The sequence below is a fragment of the Arvicanthis niloticus genome, chromosome 8 (genome assembly GCF_011762505.2).
Source record: "Arvicanthis niloticus isolate mArvNil1 chromosome 8, mArvNil1.pat.X, whole genome shotgun sequence".
Lineage (NCBI taxonomy): Eukaryota > Metazoa > Chordata > Mammalia > Rodentia > Muridae > Arvicanthis > Arvicanthis niloticus.
Window position 1 is genome coordinate 49722900 of NC_047665.1, and position 24969 is coordinate 49747868.

The 24969-nt window shown below is 38.9% G+C and overlaps 1 protein-coding gene across 4 annotated transcripts in view; it reads left to right on the plus strand.

Moving 5' to 3' along the window:
* Chrm3 (cholinergic receptor muscarinic 3) overlaps positions 1 to 24969 on the plus strand; it is a 429236-nt gene that overhangs the window by 103597 nt on the left and 300670 nt on the right. For 2 of the 4 annotated variants that reach the window (XM_076939365.1, XM_034511123.2), the window contains exon 2: positions 15632 to 15746. The gene's annotated coding sequence lies outside the window, so the exon portion shown is untranslated. The remainder of the gene's footprint in view (positions 1 to 15631; positions 15747 to 24969) is intronic. The other 2 variants (XM_076939366.1, XM_034511124.2) reach the window with 1 other exon arrangement.

Sequence of the window (24969 nt, forward strand, 5' to 3'; positions counted from 1 at the left end):
TGTTCTGGAAATCAAAGTGTAGAAATATCCACAAAAGAGCATCAGGTTTTGAATTTCCAGGAGAGAGTGAGCTTGGTTTCAGAACAATGTCTGCAAATGTCACCAGCAAGTTTTTGTGAGTCCTAAAAAAAAATACATTAGAATAGGGAGTCAGGTTGCAAAACTGCAAATTTTTCAGATGTGACTTTCTTTTTTTTCTTTTGTTTTGTTTGTGGGTTGTTGTTTTTTTGTTTTGTTTTGTTTTTTGTTTTTTGTTTTTTGTTTTTTGTTTTTGTTTTTTGTTTTTTGTTTTTTGAGACAGGGTTTCTCTGTGTAGCCCTGGCTGTCCTGGAACTCACTCTGTAGTCCAGGCTGGCCTTGAATTTAGAAATCTGACTGCCTCTGCCTCCCAAGTGCTGGGTTTAAAGGTGTGTGCCACGAATGCCCAGCCAGATGTGACTTTTTGTAAGTATATTGTTAGTATTCTTGTGGGTATCCCTTATGAATCCTGAGGCCCAGAGAGGCTCAGTTGAGAAGACCATGATGCTTTAGCCCTGTCCCCAAAGCATCAATCATCCTTAGGAGATGGGGTACAAAATTAATTCAGCCTACTAGATGGTACTGTGTAGTTTTCACACCCATGCAAACTACCTGAAATACAAGAGTGGGAAAGAATGACGTGAATCAAGTCGATTGCTTACATAGATAGTATAGATGATATGAACAAAATGTTGAACATGCATGCATATTACATAAGTGTGTTTGTTTGAGATTGTGTGTCAACTACTTATAAAATATAAGGTAGAATCATTTTAATGTGTCTAGTCAGATTGCCATGCTGCCATGTGAAATTATCATTAAAAAAGTTTGAACTTGAATGTATAATATACATAAAGAAACTGAAGCTGAAGAATTTACTTGCAGTAGGCCCAGGCATGCCACAACCAATTGCATCTGAGTGCAGGCTGTAAACAAACCTGCCTTTACCATCTTCCCACTGTGATGAAGAGAGATGAATTATGCATCACCCATCCAGAGACAATAGTGTTCCTTAGTTTATTTCATAGTCTGGTGTGATTGTGTTTAAGGTACAATAAACATCTAAAGAATATTTGTTAAGGGATTGGCCACAGTGAAGTGCTTACCACATAAATGTGAGAAATTCAGTTCAGATGCCCAGTGCTCCTGTAAAAAGCCACGAAAAGTGGTATGTGATTGCATCCCCACTGACCCAAAGGTAGAGACAGTTAGATCCCTGGGACTCAGGAGCCAGCCAGCCTAGCCTAATATAGTTCAAGTCCTAGTGAAAGACTCTGGCTCAAAAATTAAGATGGCCTGACTGCTCCTGAATAACAACAACATTTGAGGTTGATCCCTGGCTTCTACATGTACATGAACCTCCTACAAATGTATGCACATGCATGCTTGTATATATACACATAGAGGCACATGCAAACAAAAGTGCACACACACACACACACACACAGAGAGAGAGAGAGAGAGAGAGAGAGAGAGAGAGAGAGAGAGAGAGAGGATTATCTGCATACTGCTATTCAAACACAGTCTGTTGGCTTGCCTCAGCAATCTCCCATGCATTCTGTGGTGGAAGAAATGAGATACTGTCAAAGGAAAATGTCATGCTGGTTTCTTTTTCATGCCACCCTTGCTGGATTCCAGCACAGTGTCAGAGCTGCTTTTGGTACTTTCAGAGCCTGCCTTCCACAGATGTGTTAGCAGTAACTTTTAGAAAAGTCAAGAGCTGCAAATGACACTTCCATTTGGCACATCTCGCTGTCTCTGTAAATTCAGGATCTCAAAGTAAGTGAGACTAGCCAATTCCACTAAAATTGTATACAGCTGTTATTCTTTACTGCCTCCATGTCTGAACCTTTCAGTCGGGGGACTTTTCTCAGAGCTGATGGTTGGATGGTGGTGGAGGGAACGTGAGGCCTTGGAGACAAAGACACAGGTGTGTGCACCTGTTCATATTCTGAATTTTCAGAACACTTTGCCTCCAGTTCTTCAGATTCCAGCTGTCACCCCCTCAGAAATGCTTTTTTTTTTTTTTTTCAGCTTTCAGTCCACGGTCATTTCTCACTCATTGTTTATCGTTCTTCCTTGGGCTTTTCTTTCCAGCAGCTGTCACAGTATGATCACCTGTTGCTGCATGTGTTGGCCAAATAATGGATCTTCCACACAAGCATGCCAGCCATGCATCCATGGGGACACACACGTTATCCTAGCCCATGGAGTTCTGGCTCCTACTATAGTACCCAATACCCAATATTTATTTGATGGGTCAATGAGTATTTGTTTTCATTTGAATCTATTGTTGTATTAACTAATTGTCTCACAACATTCTATAATAAACCATGCATGTGCTGCTCTATATTGGCCCATTATTTCTCATAAAGGAATGAGTAGCAGAGTTAGAATCGAGGAACTGTAGCATCCTGACCATGGAAGTAGCTCCCTGACCACTTCCGTCCTGCTTTCATGTTGAAAAACTGGGGTCAATGAAGTCTAAAGGTAAAAGAGCTGCCCAGATTAAAATAACTGTAGTAATTTAAATAAGGTGACTAGTTCATAGACTACTTTATATTTTACCGGTGCAGGAAGAAATAAACTCCCCAACAGTGATGTTTTACAAATTAAAAAGAGAGTGTAAAGGTTATGGATACGTTAATGAATGAAAATAGCCAAATAGATAGTTGTCAAAATATTTGCAAATGACACATTTGCAGAGATAAAAATAGGGCTAAATCAATTGTTCTTCATGCCGGAAAATGTCATATAAATATATGCATGTATAACATAATATATAATATATCAGAATACAATATATCCACATGTATTTATTAATTCTCACTTCATGCCTCTCTTATCCTTTTATAACAGTAAAGATCCTTCAGTCCATTTTCATGTTTGGTGTAGGACCAGAAACAAATAATACTGTAACTGTAAAGCAACTAGGAGCAGCTAGTGAGCAGCAAACATGTGTTGGTGGAATATAGGTTTCAAAAAGAATGGAAGCAAGGTAGACACATGCCACATGGAACTCAGTCATGTGAGGAAGTCCTACAAAACCCTTTCCTTTTACAGGTCGAACAAGAGAGTCCAGATGTCAAAACTGAAAATGAGTTGTCAGTTGAGGAAATTGCATTTTTAAAAGCAATTTAATAAATAGAAATTTTATAATGCTTCATGGAGTGTGTCCAGGTTATGAAGCTTTGTACAAAGTATTTTCTTCAGGTGAAGCTGATAGACAAGATACCACAGTCCCTAGTTTTTTTTTCAAATGTATACCACATTGTCTTTTGTTAGCTTGTTATTATTTTACATTTTGTTGTGAGAGAGAGAGGAACAGAGACAAAGACAGAGAGAGACAGAAAGAGAGGGGAAAGGGAGTGAGTGTGTGTGTGAGTGTGTATGAGAGAGAGAGAGAGAGAGAGAGAGAGAGAGAGAGAGAGAGAGAGAGAGAGAGTGTTGTCAGAGAACAGCTCACAGGAGTCAGTTCTCTCCTTCTATCACTTGGGTCCAGGGAATAGAACTCTGGTCATCAGGCTTACCTGCAAGCACCTTTACACACTGAGCCATCTTGCCTGTATATCTAAATGTGCACTGAGCATTCCCCCTCCCCTCCCTCCTCACCATCTCTTTTTCCCCCTCTCATTAACCCATTGTGTTCCACTATAATGTGTCACTTCTTCTATTACATAATTTATACATATCTGATTTTATGTCTCCATGCAAGAACTGGGACCCCAAATCCAAGGAAGCATTTGTCTTACTGAGATGAACTTGCTTCTTGATTATCTCCAGTTGTGTCCATTTCTTGTGAATGCCACAATTCCATTTATCTTCATAGCTGAAAAAAACTATTCTTTTCATGTAGCATTTTTATTATCTGTTATTCTGTTGTTGAGCACATATGTTGGTTCTATAACTTAACAGTTTGAATAGTGATATGACAAACACTAAGTCTTAAAATCCATCTGAACTACTAAACGTATATCTCACCTTTGTTGTCCTTTTGAAAACCCAGTATTCTCCTCTCTATATGTTCACTTTAGATTCCTAGAGAGTTAAGGACTATATTTTATATATTATACATGCATACTAAGTTCTCATATTATCCTCCTGTACCCCTCTTTTTATTTTTTTTAGAAACAAGCCTTCTGTGGTTTTCAAAATAAATACCAGTTTTACTGACAGCTTCTATCTTTATCTCCCCCAGAAGACAGATCCCTGCCATTGTGCGTTCCTGCAATCTGGCATTTGGTACAAGGAGGCTACCCTCCCCTCACAGAACTTGAACCCCCATGCTGGAAAAAATTGTTCTGCCTCTCCTTAAGACTGGGGTATTCTGAACATATTAATAGAGTGTTCAGTGAACTGTGGCAAAGTCCATTCTCAAGGTTCACAAAGTACACACTAATACTAGATAAACATGTTTAAGAAAATTGTTATTGTGGAATTTCATATCCTGAGGCCTTTGGTGGTAGAGTCAGACAAGAACACAGCCCACAACCCTGTACCCATCCTACTGCTTCCACATCTAGGTTGCTTGGCACCATTGTCCCAAGGACCTTTTCCCCTAATTTATTATTTGATAAGTTCTTACATATAAACAACATATTCTGACCCTATCCACCTCAACTCCTCTCTCCAATATTGCAGAAGCTTCTGCGGCTCAAGACAGGACAGTTTCAGTGAAGTCCCTGGAAGTGAAGCTCAGACTTAGGTCTTAAAGCTTCTCAAGAAACTCCATTGGAAGGCAGATTGGAAAATCCTGGGATAAACTTACCTGTAGCCTGAGCTGGGTTCAAAGTGGATTGATTGGAAAGAGGCATAGTCTTCTAGGGAGTGGTTAGGATGGAGTTCAGACTCCAGCCTTCCCCACAACTAGTGTACTAAAACAAACAGAACTCTTTTTACATGCTAGCCTGTCTCAATCTTCATTGAAATAGCCCCTAAGCAAGAGATGCTGACCTAAATTACCCTGTAATTAACCTGATTCACATCTCCTAATAGGATGCTTTCTTTCCAGTCCTGTACAACTGAATTGTGCTTCCAAACCTGTAAAAATCTGGTTAAGATTGTACCGCATGTGAATCGCTGACTTTTAGTATTAGTATACACAGACACAAAGTAACTCTACTTGATTCAAGTGCTTTAGCCAGGCATAATGGTTCATCTGCCCACTGGATGTGATGGCTGACCAGGCATTGGTACTTTCTAGAGGCCCCAGCTAATGTGAGGTCCCCTATACCTTTAGCCAATAAAAGCTTCTCAATACCATGTTTGTGCCATTGTTTCTGTTAAATGCAAGTATGTGCTCCATGTGTCATGCCTGTGTTGGATGAGACTAATTGCTCATCCAGGAACTAAAGACAGTATCATTTATTAGACTTCGTTCTTTTTGTTACATTTTCTTTGACCCCAGCTGTAATCCAAGTCTGTTCCGTCCACTGTGGAAGCCATAGTGGTGAAAAATAATTTTCACTCTGTCCCTTTGACATATCCAAACCATAATGAGTCTTTTATGAAAGTAGTTTCTCTTTATGCTAACAACCTGCAGAAGACTTACTGTATTTATCCTGGTTTCTCAGATGAAAAGACTGTCAGTTGAATAGAGTTTGCTCACCAAGGTAACATAGTTAATAAATAACAGAAGTAGAGGATCCAAACCTAAGATGTTGAATTTTTAAAACCTAAACTGTTGATGAAGAGTTGTGAAGACTAGATTTATTTTTAAACCAACCCTTTAAAAAATTTAGTACCAATGTTCATTTGTATCTTTTCATATTGCCACTCACTGTATCTTCACCAGCCTCTTCCCCAACCACCACTAGCATGTTGACTGCTGACACTCAGAAATAACTGAGTGTCTTGCCTATTGATACTCCTGAAGTCTGGGATGCTTGCTTTCTGCTTCAAGATAAACTGTCACTCTCAATTTTCAGACTCTGTTCAAATGTCAAACAATTCCCTGTAAAGCTTGGCCTGAACTTCTGTGTCTGTTAATTACTCTGTCTTCTTCTTTTGCATCCCTTGGCAAATAGTACACCACAAAATTCATCACTTACTAGCTAATGATTTTTGCTGTTTTAATTAACCTCTGTTAGCCTCAGTTTCCCCATCGACACAAAACATGACAATGAAAGAACTCATCTTGGTAGCTTGTGATTATGAAAGAAGACACTTTGTCTGTGTTGGTTTGACTGACAATGGTCCTCTGGGGTCATATGTGTGAATATTTGGTACCCAGTTTGTGAAACTGTTTGGGAAGGATTAAGAAGTAATACCTTGTTGGAGGAGGTATGTCACTGAAGATGAGTTTGAGATTCCAAAAGCCCATGCCATTCCCAGTTAGCTTTTTCTGTATCATGATACTCTTTCATGATATAAACTCTCAGCTATTACTCCAGAGCTATGCCTGCCTGTCTGCTGTAATGTTCCCTGCCATGATAGTCATAACCTCTAACCCTCTGGAATTAAGAACCCCGAATTAGACCCTTTTATAATTTGCCTTAGTCGTGGTATTTTAGTCATGCTATCTGCAATAGAAAGGTAACTAAGACAGTATACAAGATACTTAACTGCATATCACAGAGTAAGAATGTGTAAAATTCCGACTATATCATCTATTTCATCTCTTTGTTATTAAAGCTCATGTTATTGTAGGTTCATAACTGATGCCTGTGAACTTCCCAGCTATGAGAGAGATCTTGGCCAGATTTACAGTGTCAGACATATGTTTTTCCTCCTATGGAACAAGCATTAAACTGAGGCAGAATATGGCTCATTATCCTCATAACATATGTGCCATTATTGCATCGATGGGCATATCTTGCCATGCATGTCATTATTGTAGCTTGCAGGGTTCACAGCAGGGTAAGGCTGATGACTCCCTGAGCAGCCTGCTTAGCACCTTCTGGTACTATGAAAGCTAGCCAGCAGAGAAGAAGCTTCCTAGTCATGTACTCAAACTTTTAAAAATATTTTCTCCTGCTATAGGATTGCTTTGTAGGAGGGTGGGCATGATGATCTGTAATTTGTATTTCTAGGTTTTGCCAAGTGCTTAGCCCAGAATGGAAACCTGTGAGCTCATGCATGTTGCTCAACTCCTCCATCCCCTAAAGGAAGGCCCACATAAGGCTGAAATGCTGCTTAAAAGAAAAGTGTATAAATGATTGACATATAAAGAGTCTTTAATAAAGGCCATCCTCTGTTGTCATTTACTGAGTTTTTGAGATGCAAAGGCTGCATCTAGGACACAGTCAGACACTTTAACATCACTGCTATCTTTCTCTTATGCTGAGACTATGGCAAGTCACCATAGCTTGTGCTGCTGTCTCATTGAACATGGGCAGCCCTCTGAATAACAGGCCCTGAAAGATCCTGTGGTCTCATCTCACTGGTGCTTGGCAGGACTGAGTCCTGCAGCTGTACAAGAGCCAGGCTCTGAGAGAGACCTGACAAGTCCCCCTGCCATGCTTCATTGACAGGGGATGAACTCTTGCCCTAAGTTGGTACTATCCACCCTGAACCATCTAGCTGACCATCTGTTTGAAGGCTCAGGACATGGTGATGGCAGAATAAATGTGGCAGCCACCTATAGATAGCAATGATCAGTTTTGTGATCAGACAGCTGATGTTGAAACATGATTGGCAGTGTGCCTAGTAACCTTCATAGCCAATAGAACATGCAGATCTTAGGGAATCAGAGGTGAAGGAGAGGAATAAAAGAGCATTAATTTAATTTGAGATAAAGACAAAAAAATCAAATGCTTTTTCTGGAAGCATCCAAGAACCCAACTTGGCTATTCCTCTGCTGATTCAGGCTTAAGGGGAAAAAATCTATACTTGTTCCACCCCCTCATCACCTCCCATTCACTTCTGAACTCACTGATGTCTTTTTCTAGTATCTGATGGAATGGTTTGGCAAAAGATGCCTTTCAAGAAAAAAAAAAGATTAAGAAATCATTACTGGGAAATAAATGTAAGTCTTGCTTTGCTTGAAAAGGTAGTTAACCAGACTGACGCATGCATTGTGTTTAATGGTAACCAGTTACTAATTCAGAGATGGAAAAGTATGAAGTTCCAGCTCTTTCACATATTTCATGCATTTTATATTAATTGCCTGTGACTTTGCTTCAGTAATTATCTTTATTTGTCTCTATCCACGCATCATTCACCATTAGAATGCACCTGTCTGCAGACATCAACATACAATGGATCAAAACTGACTTCAACACGTCAACCTCTTGTAAAAAAGAACCTTAGCTTATTTTTTTAGTTATGTATATAGGGGGAAGGGGCAGGAGATTTTTTAGGAGAATTTTGCATAAATTGGCAATCAGGTACAAAAATGTAGAACGAATTCTACAACATGCAAAATAATCAGCAAGTTGTTTTGTTTGTTTGTTCGGTTGGTTTGGTTTTCGAGACAGGGTTTTTCTGTGTAGCCCTGGCTGTCCTGGAACTCACTCACTCTGTAGACCAGGCTGGCCTCAAACTCAGAAATCCGCCTGCCTCTGCCTCCCAAGTGCTGGGATTAAAGGCATGCGCCACCACTGCCCCAATCAGCAAGTATTATAGAAGAATATAGGCTCTGTGTTGTGTTTCTGGATTTTAGTACCTGCTGTAAAAGGCACCAGTCACAGCCATTTTGTATTATATCAGGGGAGGCATGCAAACCAAAGGATGGAGAGTCTAGAGATAAAACTCTTTTAATAGCTTGTAGCAATTTTATTCTCATGCATCAAGTAAGATAGACCCTCCATAAAAGGACTCAATTTGTACGATGTCATTTGCATGGCATTCTGGGAGAAAGTATAAGTTCATAAGCCATTTCTTGGGGCTAGGTGGTAGGAGAGATCTAACACAAAGGGACATGGCTGACTTTCTAGGGTGGTGGAGCTGTTTTCTATTTTGACTGTATTTTTACACTTCTGTGTTTGTTGATAAGATCCCTTCAAACCTAACACCAAAAAGGCTGTTTCCATCTGCAAACTATTCCTAAATGAGCCCAACTGTACAATCTGAAAGGAGTACTCTGAGTTTAATTGTTTGACCAATATCATCAGTGAAGGGAACAGCCTCAGTTCACACACAAGTGACTTGGCCTTCACCACTTACAGACTCAGAGACATTTTTTTGGAGGGGTGGTCTGGTAGATGACTTAATGTCACTCCCAAATTCCACCTCTTCCAGTCCTAATAATCCCTTACATGATGGAAGGTGTACTGAACTGAACTGACTTCTGCATTTACATGTAGTTCTCCTCAGGATTATCATCTCATTTTAAAACAATGAGTCATGTACATTCCAGTTTTGATCTACTCACGACTATGTGACTTTAAACACCAGTTTCTGTGAAATACGGAGAATTCTATTGCATTAGAATACTGTGAGAATAAGAGCGTTGAACATGTAAAGCACTCAATCATGTTCTGAGCATAAGAAGGCCTGTGAACAGTATGAACTGTGACAGTGTTCTTGCTAAGTGGGACTGGAAACAGAGTGAAGGGGAAGAGGAGAGGCAGGAGAAAGAGAAGGAAGAAAGAGAAAAGCAGAAGCACATGATAGTTAAAATAATGAGCTTATGGCCATGCCTTTCAGGAAGGTTTTGCAAGCAACTTTTTCTTTAATTTAAGTAGTTCTTATCCTCAGTGCAATTAGTGACTATGATAAGTATTGGTCTGAAAGTGACTTTTAATTCTTTCCCCCACCCCAAGGCAGATGCTCCGGAAGACACTTCCTCTGTTCTCTTTGTTGGCCCTTGGCTCAAACTTCTGGCCTTTTTTCTGCATTCACTAAACACCCCCTCAGCCCTTAACGAAAGGACTTGACCGCCTCTGTACCACCTCGGCAGCTCTGATGCATGGGAGAGAGCCCTTTGTCCTCTGCCTGCCAAGTGGATGTTTCAACCCAATTAGATAATGTTGGAGCTGGATATAAAATTCAGATAGACTACAGAGATGCTCTATTTTGTGAGTTATATATGAAAAAAGCACACTGACTTTTTTGTCTAGTTAATTTAACTGTCCTTATTTCAACTCGAGAGGATACAGCCATTGGAACACCAGCCCAGAGGAAGTAGCATGTATAGAAGTTAAGTTTCAGTATGGCTGATCACTTCAAGTTCAATAGCCAATAAATACGAGCACAAAGTGATAGCTGTGTCATTACCAGTGTAAACATACCCATAACCCCACCTGGGAGCAATTTTAAACAATCTTAGAAATGTCTCCTACTTTCATTGCTCCTGGATCATTTTCCTGAAACCTCTCTATCGCTTTGATTTATTATTTCCTACCTAGCCACCGAGGCCATCTAGGCACGGTACTGAAATAGCTATTTCAAAAGCCAGCAGGATGGCTCAGTGGGTAAAGCTGTTTGCTGCCAAGCCTGATGACCCAAGTTCAATCTCCATCCCACATAGCAGAGGGAAAGAACTTCAATAACTATCTCTAATGAAATATTTTTTTACAATTACAGTCTTAACAAAAGAGAAGGAAGAACTTTTTCATCTAACTCTTTTTGTATAAGAAAATCCAGCTCCAATTAGCAATTTATGTCTCAAGAATCACCATTTTCCTGGCATCCTAAGCCCTGGATATGCTTGAACCGATGATTTATGAAGAGGGAGACTCTGGGTATGGGTAATCCTGAGAGGAAGAGCCAACCCCTCCCACACAGGGAGACCATTTCATTTCCTGATGATCTGTCTCCCTAATCACGCAGTCAAGGTCACTTTTTATGTTTTCCTTGTGACGTGGTGCTTTTGATTCCACAGACTTCTGTTAGTTTGCTGTGCCTTTGTTCTGTGATAAGAATAAGGAAAAAAAATCAGTTTCTTCATAAGTTAGCACCTTGGGGGAGGGGGTGGGTCAGAACTTCCTTCAGATGAACATCTGAAATTGGGATGAACGCTCAGTGAGATGTCCTCTAGAAGGCTCACCTTCTGTGGCTCTCTGGACACAGTGCTTCTCTGGTCAAATATTTTGCCCCTTTTCAGTAGTAATTTAAGTGTCTTTTCAGTTTGTTGACGTTTTGTTCATGTGTATGTAGTTGCATGTGATCATGTGTATGCTAATGCACGTGTTCATGTGTGTGTGAACATATGTGAACATGCTGATGGAGTCCAGAAGTCTACTTCAGGTGTCATTCCTGCATCCCAGGGATCTACCTGTCTCTACCTACAGAGCTCCATGATTATAAGTGAGTACACCATGCTGGGATTTTTATGAGTTACTTGGGCCCTCGGGTTTGCAAGGCAAGCACTTTACTGGTTACAGGTTCTCTTCCAGGCCATCCCACTGACATTTTTGCCTTGATAAAACACAGTGTCGTATGTTAGCTGCTTTTTTTTCATCAGAGTGAGTGAATGCCTGACAGAAGTGACATAATGGAGGAAGGATTTATCTTGGCTCACACTTTAGAGGGTAGAGTCTACCATGAAAGAGAAGATATGAAGGAAGGTCTCATTACAAAACCATTGCCTATTTGAAACAGTGGCAGCTTATAGAAGCTTGCTGACATCTCAGCCAATCAGAGAACAAAGACAGCTCAAGACAGAAGCAGACCAATGTATAATCTTTAAGGGTCCACCCCAGTATCCTCTTCCTGCCAACTAAGCCCCAATTTCTAGAAGATCCAGAGCATCCTCTAATTGCACCACAAGCTGAGAACCAACTGTCACAGACACACAGAGCTGTGGGGGACTTTCTACATTTGTACCATAGCATGAATGATGCATCATAAGTGTCCCCTATAGGCCCATGTGCTGAAGACTTATTCTGAAGCCTTGTATTACTGGGGGATGCTAGAATCTTTAAGAAACATAACCCAGTGCAAAGACTTGGAGTAACTGAGGAAGCATCCTTGAATAGGAGAACAAGACCTCAGCCCAATTCTCTTTCTTTTTTTCACTTGACCACAGAAGCAGATTCCCTCTGCCATATTCTCCTACCATAATTCCCTAAACAAACAAACAAAGAAACAAACAAACAAAAGGGCAAAAAATTGATTGACATCACAAAATTGTGAACCAAGATAAACTTTTTTCTCTCTATAACTTGTTCTTCTTGGGCATTTGTTATAGTCAGAAATTAAAATGACACAGAAAATGTTGGCATAATTCAACCTTTGCTTCCAGGAAGTCAGCATCATAATGTGGTAATTGCTTATAATGAGTGGGAAGCTGTAAAGTGAACTGTGTCTATTTTAAGTAAAGTAGGTGGTTTAAATGACTACATTTCAAACAAAACTTATACTCTCTAAATGTTTCCATTGCAATTGGTAAAATAGACTAATAAACAGCTCTTAATAATGCTAGTCATACTCTGAGAAGTGAGTGGCTATACTGAGGGTCTTGGACATAACTACTTTAGAAGTCTTTCTTCTTTTAAGAATACATTTGAACTCCATAATATTTTCACTCTCTCAAAAAAAAGTCTGAAGAACTGAAAACAGCTTATCCACAGCCATATAGTCTGTCCACAAATCTACCAGCAAAGACTGCACTTAGTATTTTATATTTTGTGCTTTTATACATGGCCTGTCAATGTGGATTCTATATTTATTATAGTATTAAACCATCATATAGGTCTAAGAGTTTAGATTAAACAGTGTTAACTTTCTCATTTTTGTTGTTAAAAATAGCAAGCCACCCACAGTCCAATAGAAGATAGCATAGCCTAGAATATTTGGGTAGCACAAATTGGTCTTGTTGGGTTTTGAAAACAAAACAAAAAGAACACAAAGTTGGATAGATAGTTGTAGAGACTGGATCTGGAAAAAGCAGAGGAAGTGGTGGTAAATATAATCAAGACCAGAAGAAAAATAGAAGAACAGCTTCTAGTTTTTGTTTACCCAGTAAATTATCTGTGAAAATCAGCTTAAAGTGATGGTGAGAAAAAGTTTAATTGGTTGTTTGGAAATGTCTAGACTTTAGAATTCCATATACTGTGCTAGTGAGATGACTCAGTGGATAAAGGTGTTTGCCACCAAGCCTGATGACTTGAGTTCGATTCCCAGGACCCACATGGTGAAAGGAGAGAAATTGACTCCTGTAAGCTGTCCTATTCGCATATTAGCATGCTGTAGGTGTATGCATGTGCTCTCTCTCTCTCTCTCTCTCTCTCTCTCTCTCTCTCTCTTTCTCTGCTGAGATTTTCTCAGAAATCTTGCCTTATTGGTACTCCCAGTGTTGTAGTTACAATTACACACCACCATTCCTGAATTTTAACATAGATTCTTGGATCTAACTGAAATCTCTATGCTTTTAAGGGAAGTACTGACTATGTTACTTCCTGAGCTCCAAGGTAGACAAAATACTGTATGCCATAATATGACTTGATTAATATGACTTATAGTCATATTAATCAAGTCATATTATGGCATAGTAGGCATAGTAGGCATAGTCATATTATGGCATAGTAGGCAGAACAGATGCATTAGCAGTAGCAACAGAGAGGAAGAGAATTGAATGGAGGCAAAGCCAAGAAGACAGAGCCAATGAAGATCATGTGACTAAAAGCACACTAGGTGTTTCCTACACATACACGCTGGAGGTACTCAGAATATCCCTGTCTTAGAGATGATAGAAGTTGGCTTTCACCATGAAGACTCTAAAATTATCAAGACTCTAAAACAAACAAACAAGAAAATGCTGGAAATTTTGCTCAGGGCCAAATTTTTCCAACTCAAGCCTGGGTTTCTTTCAAGCCAAGTTATAATTGGATAGAGAGCCATTTCGACATCTTCTCCATTATCTGTGCCTAATTCACTTCTGCGAGTGAAAATGGATCCTTGGCATCTAGTCTTCAGCTTCTCACATTTAACTGAAAGCACAAAACAGGTGCTCTGACAACTATTATAACTGTCTGATGCCTTTTTAACTAAAAAGGCCCCTCTACAGAAGACTGTATCCTCAGTCTGTCATGTAACAACCTTTTATGCATTCTTTCCTCTAGCTTTGCTTGCTCTTCTCTCATCTGAGCCTCCTTATTATGGTCCACTCTTTTCCCTTAAGTAGAGCATGCCCTTAAGGATGTATGTAACTCTTTCAACTGTCTTGAGCATTAGGGATTGTGGCAATTCCCTGATGGTATTAAAGGATGCATGCATGGACACTTTAGACTAGCAAGTCAGATTATATCACAAAGACACAGTCCTCTCAGGAAACTAGAAACTAGAGACCTTGTATAAACAAATGTCTATGTCCATGTCCCAATAATGTTTTACATGTTATTTGACATTAAGATAACTTATGCAATTATTTTGACTTGTTTAAAAATATAAAGATGTAAAGCCATTCTTAACTCACAGGCTGTGCAGAACCACACAGGGAGCTTGAGCTTCCTGCTCCCCTACTCTAGACCACATAGTACCAAGCTGCTTTTCTTACAAGTAAATCGTTGGAGCTTCCTAGTCAACTTTTTCCCTCCATTCCAGAACAACTTGTCCTAGCTCATAGTTTCCAAGCTCCTGACTGCCTATAGGAAGTCCTATACACTGTGATAATTTCAGGTTTCCCTGCATTCATGCAGTCCTTCCCATGAGCATCACAAGATGAGAGAAAGTGTCTCAGTCAATTACCAAGCTACTGTCTAATCTAGAACTAGAGTGTGTTGTTTTCTCTTAGTAAAATTTCATTGTTTAAGTGTGTCAGTCTTTGAAGGGATTTTCTAATTAAACTAATTTAAACAACTAACATGTAATTGTTTAGTAACATATTTGAATTCCATTCAAATGATTTTTTCAAATACTTCATTCTAGTTTTCTTTCTTGGGTATGTGTTCAGACAGGAAGATAGATAACACTGGCCAGTAAATTACAAGATTGGCAAAAGTATGAATTAAGACCCTGACAATTACATGCTATTGACTAAAACTTTGGGTACCATACATCTTTTTTATTCTCTCAGCAAATATAAATATATGTGCCAGGCGCTGTCCTGAAGTGAGAGTTTTGTTCACATCTATACTGAGAAACAGCAAGGAATAGAACATTAAAAAAAAAAAAAAACAGGGGCAAACGAGTCATTTGTGCCATCTTACATGATATTCTTTGAGATCCATCACTCATGCTGCCATGATCACATGGAACACAAGCAAGTTTAGGAAGATATGTGCTTTGCATGTTCTAAATGGTGCAAGATCTAATCCTTGGAATTCATAAAACAAGATGACAATCTACACTGCAGCCTTGTTATCAACACTAAATGAAATATCATATTCAGGAATTAGCATAATTCTTAGAACACATCAAATCCTTATCAGAGGATATGTTTGCTTTTGGTTTGTTTCGTTTCTTACTGATAAATGTATGTCTTCACAGAAGCACTGTAACAATTTTCTGCTACATCCATTTCTTAATCATAGTTAGCACTGAACTAAATTTAATTCTTAGTCATACTTTACACATTAAATAAACCCTGTGTTCTTATGGCTGCACTTTATACCATTAGGCAATAGATGGGTATGTGAATGAAGGTCCTTCCTGTGATTTTTTTTCCTTTTGTTTTTTGTCAAATATCTATAACTTCTGTTACTGATGCAGCTTGAGTAGGAGCTCTTGTGAAAATGGTATTGCTGATGTTTATTGACTAATATTGTCATTGCCTTTTGTGTCTTTGTAGATATGACCAGTAATGGCATCTACTTCAGTTCTGAGTTGCTCAGTGAACTGTGTGGATTGAGTGGACCATATCCTTTCCCATCATGATACACAACGCAAAGGCTCTCCATTTGTAGGTAATTTTTGTTCAGCTTCATTTACATGGTTATCTATTGATATTTTTTAAGTATAGTTTTATAATGAAAATTATCCATAGTGTTGCTAGTAAAAAGTATGACTGAAATTAGTCTCTCAGTTTCAGTCCATTGTAGGATGAAGGCATACCCTAAAATATACCATATTAAATAGGAGTATCAGCATTGTGCTGTGATGGCTGATTTTGGTTGTCAACCTGACACATCTGGGGAAATGAAAGCTCAATTGAAGAACTGTTTCCACCACATTGGCCTATGAACATATCTGTGGGGCATTTTCATGGTTAATATGATGTCAGAGGGTCCAGCCCACTGTGGGTGGTACCATCCTTACTTTAGGCAGGCAGGTTTAATATATATATACTAGTAATCCACTAAGCACCATTGCTCTATGGTCTTTGCTTCAGTTCCTGCCTTGACATCTTGCCTAGCATTCCTTAAGTGATAAATTGTTCCTTATAAGTCAGATAAGTCCTTCTCTTTCTCAAATTGCTTTTTGGTCTGTTTTTGTCATAACAACCAAGCCTCAAACTAGGAAATTTAGCTCTTTGTTAACTGAATCAAAACAAAGCTTTTGATTCTTTAATACCTTATATTTAATTACAATTGAGGTAACTCTACATTTTAGCAAGCTTAATACTTTTAAATAGTTCTATTTTATTCCTGCAACATATCCTTGTGTTTCTACTTACACACATCAGATGATATCTATGGTATTGTGAGAAGGAAATTTTACTCTGAGGACTGTAATTGTAGTTTTGGCTTCATTTATCATTCAATTAGTCTGCTATTCTCAAAGCGTTGGGTTTCTATGAAAAAATGAGAATATCATAAAATAATAATTTATCTTTCACCTAAATTCCTAAGATGCCTACAACAGTCAAAGGAAGGAATAAATGTAAACTTTTGACCTAGCAGTAAGACTTGAGGTTGAGGGACTGGGGATGTTGCTTGATTAGTACAGTGTTTACCTGCCATGCATAAGGCCATGGGTACCATTCCCAGCACTAACTAAACTGGGCATCATGGAACACAGGACATATCTATAATCCTAACACTATGGAGCTAAAAGCAGAAAAATTATGAATTCAAACTCATCCTAAGCTATATAGTGACTTCAGGGGAAACTGAGGTTACATACAAGATCTATCTCAAAAAAAAAGTACAAAATGAATTCTTTCTGCTGCTAAGTTACAAGTAGGAAGAGGGAAAGAGTTTCAATCACCACATTTTAAAATTTTGGTTAATAGAGCCTCACGTTTTATATGTTGCCTTCCTAGAAGATATATCATTAAAGGCACAATTAATTTATGGTCCCTATTATTATTTCATGTATATGAGAAAATACATTTAAAATGTAAGTTTTTCAATGTCAAGACCAAAGAAAAACACTCCAAAGAGCAAAGACTTAGTTTTTTCAAAGTTATTTATTTTAGATTCTGATATAATTACATAATTTCTCCCCCCTTTCTTTCCTCAAACCCTCCCCTGTACCTCTTGTTCTCCTTAAAATTCATGACCTCGTTTCTTTAATTGTTGTTACATGTGTGTGTGTGTTCCTAAATAAATAAATATAAGTACCATGTGCTCAGTTTGTATAATGTTGCTTGTATGTATATGTTTTCAGGGATGACCATTTGACTGAAAGTCTCAAAGGTTATTTAGCCCCATTACAGTGCAAGTGTAATGGATCAGAGTGTTGTTCTGTAGAGGGAGTAGCCAAGCAAAGCTGCACACTTTGTAGCTATTGAGAAAACATCTAACCTTTCCATGCCTAGTGTCTATGTGTCTGTAATGGAGCTGGTAATAAAACATATTACGTTATCACACCATGAGGATTACAGATGTTAGTCGGAATAGGCTTGGAGCATACTAGCCTCCTTGGAGAGTGCTCAGTGCTTGCCCTAGGGAGTATGAGATCATCATGGTGACCTTATGACCAGAAAGCTCTAACTTCAAAGTTATTCACCAATTGACTGTGGAACCTAGAGTGGTCACTGAACTTTTTGACATCTCCATTTAGGAGAAACAATGGGGATAATTGCAGCCTACTCTGTGCTGCTTTTATTGGGATGACTCAAGCCAGCCTCTGAAGAAGACCCATAGCTGTAACCTTTACTAGGAATTTTAAAAAGATAATTGAAATTATAACATAGTATTGTCTTCAAGTACAAGTCAGATCTCTTGACTTTGAAATTGTTTTTGCTGTATATTATATTTAGGAGATTTTTAGGAAAGCTGTAATTGATTACATGATTTCTTTTCTTAAATATGGAAATCTTAAACATTGTTATTTATTATTAGTGAGCATGAACAGCCACCATAGTGCTCCTTTAGTTCAGTTTTCTCCTTGTACCATGTGGGTCCCACAGATCAAGGTCGAGTCATTACATCAGTCTTGGTGATCCAGACCTTTACCTGCTGAACCATCCCATTAGAAAAATAATAGCAAGTAATTCAAGTTAAGTTACAAATTGCAAACATACCTTAAATATGTCGCCCCAGATTAAAAAAAATAATAACTGATGCAGGCATGGTGGTGCATGACCCCAGCACTATGGAAGCTGAAGCAGAATGACATCCAGGCCAGCCTGGATTCCATAGGGAGTATCAGGCTAGCCAGGACTACATAATAAAACTATGTTTCAGAAGACTGATAGATAGATCTGGTGAGATCATTCAGACGGTAAAGACACTTGTGGCCAAACCTGAGGTATTGAATTCAGTTCCCAAAACCTACACTGTGAAAGGAAAAAACTGACTTCTACAAGTTGTCCTCTGACTGCCACACACATATTGAAGATTGTCGACCTGTAAACACACACACACACACACACACACATCACACACACAGAGACAGAGACAGAGAGACACAGACACAGAGAGACAGACAGAGACACAGAGACACAGAAAGGAAAGTGATATACAGAGAGATGGATGAATGATAGATGCATTATAAATAAATACTCTGTTAGCTTTTTAAAGCCTATTAGAAGTTATAAGCAAGAAATCTATATTTTATTTATTATGAAGTTTGGGCTGCTAACACACTTAAAACTTGTTTTGTGGAAAGGAAACGGGGAAGAAAGAGGTAGAATGTAGACCACATTATAAAATGAAGGGCCACGGGGCTTTAACTTTCACTTTCCTAACCACACATTCAGCACTGGGTATGAAGTGTGTCTTGTTATGAACAAACATCCAATATTGTCCTCTGGGCTTGCATTGGACAAAATTCAGTAGTTCATAATGAGTGGCATTTTCCACATGAGTCATGATTTGTTCCCAAGGTGGGAAGTGCTGATAACGAAGGTAATGAGGGAGCCAAGCTCGTGACCATGGATGCCTTGTGTCCATGTCTGCAGCTCAGCAGTTGCCAACCTGAAGGCTCTCACTCACACCAGAATGCCATGGCCTGTCCCCTGTCCATGTTAATTATAAACCACCTGAAGCAGCCAGAGTGTTCGGTTTATCCACCATTGCATCCACCCACATTAGCAGTCAGTGAGTAGTTCACGTGTAAATTCCATCTGACTTTTAACTCAGGTCATGCTGTTATCTGTGGCTTCTGTGTGTGCTTCCTTGTTGTTTGCTTTTTTAGTAGCTTAAGATTGGATAGGGTTTTCCATGAGGAGAGCAGTGGTGGTTGTGCAGGAGGCTGTTGAGAATAATGGCTCTTGGGGTACAGTCATAGTTACCATGAGCATAGCGTGTGGCTACTGCTGCATTGTCCCTGAGTAGGGACCTGGTAGACAAATGCCACTGGTCCACTTTCCCCACTTCCTGTCCCTCTCTGCACTTACAGTAACATAGTGTTCACAACATTCACATTTTACTCTCAGTAGACATTAGGCTATAATGAAAAGACTACATGGGTCCATTAGTTTGGAATATGTTATTGAATAGATTCTTGTGAATTTCTACTTATTTTTACTGTTTGATTGGACATTCTACAGTTATGTTTTCCCTTAAATTTATGTGTGACTTTAGAAGTCTCCCTCTGTTAGAAGCTGATTAAGCCAGGTTTTAACCTAATTCTTGTTTTTAAAAATGTATTTCTAGACACACACACACACATACATACATAAATCAGTGAATTGTGTCTGTCACTCAGTGTAGAGAGGACAGAGTTCAGTGAAGACTTGGGGCATTTAGACCTGAACTCTGATAGAATTTGAAGATGGAAAATAAATCAAATCTTTATCAGTGGGATTTTAGAATCAGTAGACAAGATGTAGCCATAATTAAGCCCAGTGTTATTACAGGAGAGGAGGCAAGGGATGGTGAGAGGTGAAGTCTCTTGATGTGAGAATCTGCTAAGTGGCAGGGTATGTGGCTCACTTTTGCATACTTGCCTAGCATGTGTCACCACTTTGGTTCAGTCCCCAACATGGCATCCCAGCACCTGGGAGGTAAAAGTGGGAGGACCAGAAGTTCAAGATCATGCTCAATTTCGTAGACAGTCCTGAAAGGCAGACGAGAGCCTGATGTGAGCTGTGGATCTTTTTTGTCTCTTCGCTACCCGAGTTCTGTCTTCAACACCTAGCTGATGCCTGTCACACCTGTGCATGCTCTGCATCGTGTCTTCCCCATCATCTTTTCATGTGTAGCTACTCATTAAATCCATGATACCAATATATACCCTGTGACCTTAGATTGAACAGGAAATAAAGATACTTACCATCATTTCAATATTTCTAGGAAAGTCTTTAATAGAGATATTATCTTAAAATTGTTATTAATGTAAATCTAAGCAATTAAACAAGAAATGAAAAAGTATCACCTTTAACGGCGCCCATGCTTATATCTTGGAACTACTTTTAGAAATAGGTGTTAAGTATCTTAAAAATGTGCAAGTCATCCAGGCTTGGTGGTTTACATGTATGATCCTATCTCTTTAATAGCAGAAGCAGGGAGATCAGAAGTTCAAGGGCTTCCTCAGCTACATAGCCAGTTCCAGGTCACCCTGGGCTACAAGAGACCCTATCTCAAAACCTCACTAGAAGGGAGGCTGATAGAGATGGTGCCTCAACTAAGAGCACATATGCTCCTCCAGAGGACCCAAATTCAGTTCCAACACCACACCTCAGAGACTCACAGCACCCGTAATTCCTAATCCAGGGGTACAGGTATCCTTTTCTGTATTCCATGGGTATCTGTACTCACATGCACATCACCCCACATAGACACATACCCATGATTAAAAATAAAATTGTCTTAAAAATTAAAAGAAAGGTAAAAGGAATGTAGAGCTGACTCCTACTTTATTAGCTTATGGTCACGTGTATTACTTTTAGAAGCAGCCTCTCATCAACCATATGTAGGTTTCCCAAGACAGGAGGATGTCTGAGTTCTAGGACATCTAGGGCTGTATAGAGAAAACCTGTCTCAACAAACAAACAAACACCAAAACCAAATAACAAACAAGAAGTTTCCCTGCTCCATGTTATCTTAGAATATAGAATGATTACTTTTATACCAATTTCTTAGAAAATAGTTTTTAAGGTTTATTTTATCATAACAATTATTGTATTTATTGTAAATTGCTTTTCCCCAACACTCCCAAACTGAGATCGCTGTGACAGATTGTTTAATAGTCATTTAATGCAAAAAAAAAAAAAAAAAAAAAAAAAAAAAAAAGCCGGCCAGTGGTGGCGCACGCCTTTAATCCCAGCACTTGGGAGGCAGAGGCAGAGAGGCAGGCAGATTTCTGAGTTCGAGGCCAGCCTGATCTACAGAGTGAGTTCCAGGACAGCCAGGGCTACACAGAGAAACCCTGTCTCGAAAAACAAAACAAAACAAAACAAAACAAAAAGCCATTTAATGTATATGTATGAGTGTATATGCACCATGTGTGTACAGTGTTCAGTGTTCATGCAGGTGAGAATAGGGTATCAAATCCCTTGGACTGGAGTTATTAATGGTTGTAAGCCATCATGTGGCTACTGGGAACTGAATTCAGATCTGCTGCAGGAGCTATCTGTATTCTTAACTTCTGAGCCATCTATCTAGTCCTCAGAAAACATTTTAAATTGTACAAGTAAAAGCTGCTATTTGTGTGTATAAATATTCATGTGTTAGAGAGAAAGCTTGTGTATGCTTTATATAAATACTTATGCCCAAGAAGAAATCATACTAACTGATTTTGTAAGTGTGGACAATGTATATGTCATGGATTTTTAAACATCCGTGTATGTTTCAGCTATTTATTTAAAAATACAGTGAGAAATAACAGAACCAAAGCAAAAAGATGCTACATCAATGAATAAGAAACTAAATACTGCACAGAGAACTTAAAATTGTTCGGTGCATATTATCAAATTATACCATTGACACTATTCTACACTATTGGCAAGAAAGACCTCTTATTCGGTTAACATGATTTTGTTTAAATGGTGTGTATCTGTGTCTGTCTCTTTGTGTGTGTGTGTGTGTGTGTGTGTGTGTGTGTGTGTGTATGTGTGTGTGTGTGTGTGTGTATGTGTCTCTGTGTGTGTTTGCGTGTCTCCTGGTGTGTCTCTCTGTGTGTATCTAAATCTGTCTGTGTCTCTCTATGTGTCTATGTGTGTCTCTGTGTGAGTACACATGTCATGGTGGACCTGTGAATTTCAGAGGACATTTGGGAATTCATTCTTTCCAGGTTTTCAGAGCTTGAACTCATGTCCTCAGACTTATTTGGTAAATGCTTTCACATTCTGAGCCATCTCACCTGCCCTGAAGTGATAGTTTAGAGTTCAGTAGGCTTTGTGGTATCTTATTGAACGCCATTCATACACAGTGAAGCCAGTCTCAGCTGATGAAGTCAAATTATTAAGAAGCAAGAATTATCATAAGCAGCTGAGCTACCTTAATGCAGGGCTGAAGGTAAGTAAGTGGAAGAAATGAGCTAACGGAGACACTTTTAAGAGAGGAAATTAGTCTGACAATGTACACCAATATTCAGTGTATGAGCTATTTTAGATTGACATGCATCCAGCACAAAGAGATAATTTTTGAATCAATTATATATAAAGAATATTCATCTGATTATGTAAGCAGATATGTAACAGTCACATAGGGAATTAGCACACTGATAAAGCTTGGCTTGCTCAAGTAGTTTGAATATAGCAAAAAGAATCCATTAATAAAAGAAGGAACTGTGTTTTTAATCATTCCTAATGGTGATACTTGGCAAGGTTCCAGATTGTCTCCTAATAGTATTTTATGTCTCCTTTTAATGCAATTGATGATTAAAATGTCATGTTGCCTGCTTAACGTATTTTTTTACTAAAGAACCTAAAGTTGTTTATTGAAATTGAATAACAATGTCCATCCTCTGAGTTTGTGATTTTTTACAGTTTGTGACTAGACATTCAGTCATTTGATATCACAAAGAGAAGATACAAACCATGTGAAATACACTGTGTAGCTAGCCAGGAAAGAAGCATGTGCAAAGTAAGGGAACAGAATGTTCATAGGTGTATACCTGTGTGTATCTGTGCTTATGTGACCATATGTGTGTTGTGTGTATGTGTGATGCTTCTGTGTCTATGTTATGTTCTGTGTCTACGTCTATTGTGTATGTTAGTCTGTTTGTGTACATGAAAGAGGAAATGCTAAATACCTGTATTCCTTTACAACTAGCAATACATTTGATTATTTTCTAAATGAATTTACACATTTGCACACATATATGTGCATGATGGGTGCGGATGTCATGACACATGTGAGAATCAGAAGAGATACAATTTTATTAAATAGAGATGTAAAATACTATTAGGACAATGTTGTGGACCTGGTTCTCTGCTTCCATGTTCAGGGGCATTTAGAGAATTAAATTTAGATCTTCAGATTTTACAGTAAGGACTCTTACCTGCTGGGTTATCTCTGATAGATGGCCACTTTGGATTTGTCTTGTTTTTACTTGTTTGCAGTATTGGGATCACCCAGCTGGGCAAGTGTTCCATGATGGACACACACACACACACACACACACAGAGAGAGAGAGAGAGAGAGAGAGAGAGAGAGAGAGAGAGAGAGAGAGAGAGAGAGATGAAAGAGGCAGAGAGAGAGGCACACAACACGTTCATACACACCAGCCAACGAAATTATTTTTAAACAACTGTATCTCCTTTTTATAAATTAAAATAATTCATGCATTTAACTTTCTTCCAAGTGCCCTTCACATTACAAAGCTCAACACTGCTACTCAGATACTAATCATATCCAAGATGAGCAATTCAGCATGTCCAATGTCTTGTCTGTCAAATGGTGCATACATGTTCATGCTTGCTTTACTCATCCTAGTATTTGGAAGTGCTGTGGAATTTAAAGTAGAAATCCTCAGGATTGCGTGTGCATCATCAGATTGTGCTGAAGAAAATTGTTCTGGTGACTGAAGGGGAACAGAAAAACATGAGTGCATAAAACCTTTAGTGAGAAAACCCTGACACCTTCACAACAAAGGGAAACAAACAAATTGGGCAATTATTTGTTGTTATTGTTGTCATCGGCTAGACAAAGTTTGGTTTCTGTCTGTGTGGCAGTGTGGAGTTAATACCACATGCTGAGGTTTTATTACCTAGTCACAAAGCAGTAGGCTATGTAAGTAGTGCAATTGATCTATACACGTTCCTGAATCAGAAGTGTAATTCAGGATGTGTGTTCAAAAGCTTGTGGCAAAGCAGTGGTTCAAACACTGGGAAAACAAGCTATCAGCCACATACTCTTTCAAGCCAGCTTTCTAACAGGAAAGTTGATCAATTATTTTTAGTGATCTTGAGATAGAATCTAATGATCTCTTTATTAAGCCCAGCAAGTCAAGAGAGCATCATACTTATTCACGAGACTGCAGTGACATTGATTGGTCCATCTATCCTGGGGAAGGAGAGGCATCACTATGCATGTACTCTGCTTGGGGCTGTGCAGGTAACACAGTGGTAAGAGCACTTGCTGTCCAGGTATGAGGACCTAAGTTTGGATACCAGCACTCATAAAAATCTGAGTATGGCTCCCATGTAACACTAATGATGTAGGAGCAAAACCAGAAGAGTGGTTGGGACTTGCTGACCACTACCCTTGCTCAGGTTTAATGAGAGACCCAGTCTCCAGGGAGTAAGGTAGAGAGTGATAGAGGATATTTGATGTCCTCTGCTGTCCTCTGCATAAGCACCAGCTCATGTGCCTACACACACACATCTAAACATACATGGCATATACACACACA